This window comes from Leopardus geoffroyi, chromosome E2 (genome assembly GCF_018350155.1).
Source record: "Leopardus geoffroyi isolate Oge1 chromosome E2, O.geoffroyi_Oge1_pat1.0, whole genome shotgun sequence".
NCBI classification, from domain to species: Eukaryota; Metazoa; Chordata; class Mammalia; order Carnivora; family Felidae; genus Leopardus; species Leopardus geoffroyi.
The window spans coordinates 23,304,724-23,306,730 of NC_059335.1; the positions used below are offsets into that span (position 1 = coordinate 23,304,724).

A 2,007-nucleotide genomic window follows, 5' to 3' on the forward strand; every position below is an offset into this window, starting at 1 on the left:
TTCCCAGCTATCCTTAGAGTAGGTTGGGTTGTTCTGGACTCTAGACAACAGTCTAGACATTTGGGGCTTGGTGCTTTATTGCTGATGGATTTCCCAACATGAGGACCCCTGAGATGAGAACCCAAATTTGGTCCAATCATGGTGACCCCAACAGGGATGGACTCCTTTTGTCTTGTGAAGTCTTACCAGGGCAAGTATTTAGTCCCTTGGTGTCCCCTTGGAAGCAGGAATGTAGGCAACAAAAGGTGCGGATTTCATCTCCTGTAATACATGCCTTCCCTCTTCCACGAGGAAATAAGCTATTTTCCTGATGTTAGAACTTGGAGGAGAGACACATGTCGGGGTCACACAGAGCTTCTCTACTCTGCTCCATAAGAGCCATTCAGGAGAAAATCCTGGATTAGAGGACACAGTGTACAACCAATGTTTTCCCATCAAGAGGGGTCAATCATTTGTCTAATCACAAGTGCATTTTGCAGATTGTCCCAAATAAATTTGGGTGAATGCAATCCAAACTTTTTGTCAGTACCTATAAGCCTGCACAGGATCAGACTAATGCCCTGCACTTGTCCTCTTGCACATCACCCTCCAACCATGTTGGCCTCTGTTCTGTTGATCTTCCTGCCAAGCCAGTCAGTTCCTGTATGTGTGAGAGGTGGGGAGGGGAGGAGAGTGATGGGGGCCTTAACAAATGCTCTTCCTTTCCTGCTTTGCATGGCTGGCTCCTTCCCAGCATGCTGGCCTCCCCTCAACAGCACCTCCTCCAAGTGGCTTTCCCTGTCTAAAACCCGATTCTCTATCACGTGACCAAGCTATTTCCTTCCAGTACTGTTGCTATCTAAAATGGTATTGCTTGTTTTTTTCTTTGTCTATTGTTTGCCTCTCCTTATTGGAATTCAAGCTGTTGCCTCTAGAACAGTGCCTGACCCATAGTAGGTGTTCCACAGAACATTTGTTACATGAATGAATTCCTAACAAGAAATACGGTTGCGGCTTCCAGAAACTCCATCTGGAATTCACAGAAAGTTGATAATGACTCTAAATTTCACTTATCTGTTATCTCTAGACCGATGCCCTCCTTCTTCACTACTCTCTTCCTCACCCTGTGATCTTTCTCTCCTTCTTTCTTACAACCCCTCCTCTCTTTTCCCTTCCCCTTCCTTTCACTTGTACTCTGCTCTTTCCTCTATCTTTTCCTTCCTGCTTGCCCAGGATGCAGGCAACTCAGTAGACAAGACAAGGAAACAGTCCCACCTGGTTTACTCACAATGGCCATTGTCATGACTAAGAAAAATTTTTTACTGGTTCATGGATGTCTATGTGACAGTCTATCCCAGGAACCCCAGACAGCCCTAGGGTGCTGAACAGGCAGCCTGGCACCCTGATGAGCTTGTCCCTTCGGAGATTACTGCAGTTTAGAGTATATTTGTCAGCATGATTTTTGGGCCTAGGTGCTGGAGATGAACAAGTAAATTCATCATAGGCATAAGACCAGACATACGGAGGCCCTCTTGTTCAAATAGGGAGTTTAATATATTTATAAATGCCTACTGCCTTGTCTGATTCTTACAGGAGCCTTCAGCAGAAAGTCAAAATGCTTCCTTCCAATCCTGCTGAATGATAATGTTCCAGGGAGACCAGCACTTGAAAACAAAAGTGACTACTCTTTTGTCCTAATCTTAAGTCCCATCACCTTGGCTGGAAACTCTGAGTTCTGGTAATGAGTGTTGAGAGGCAATCTGAGGATAGTAATTAGGTATTAAACCTAGACGGGTACTAACCAAAAGGTGTGCGGCCCCTTCTTGCAGCACCAGGAAAGTGAATCTCTCCCAGCCAGCTTATCTGGCCGTTGGCAGGGGGATGGAGCCGCATTGTGGCAAAGTGAAATGTGATTTTAATGATTCCGAGCACATGGTTTCTGCCTCCAGCAGGCTAGATTTGTAGGCTGGCATTTTTTTTTCCTTGGGTAGATTCCAGATGTTGTATAACTTATGCATTTCTAAGCTA

General features: G+C 45.3%; 1 long non-coding RNA gene across 1 annotated transcript; it reads left to right on the plus strand.

The window, feature by feature from the left end:
* The first annotated feature begins 1,336 nt into the window (after positions 1–1,336).
* On the plus strand, positions 1,337–1,780 carry LOC123578389. Its single transcript, XR_006702355.1, has 2 exons — positions 1,337–1,468; positions 1,573–1,780. It is a non-coding gene; the product is annotated as an uncharacterized LOC123578389 (long non-coding RNA).
* The last annotated feature ends 227 nt before the right edge of the window (positions 1,781–2,007 follow it).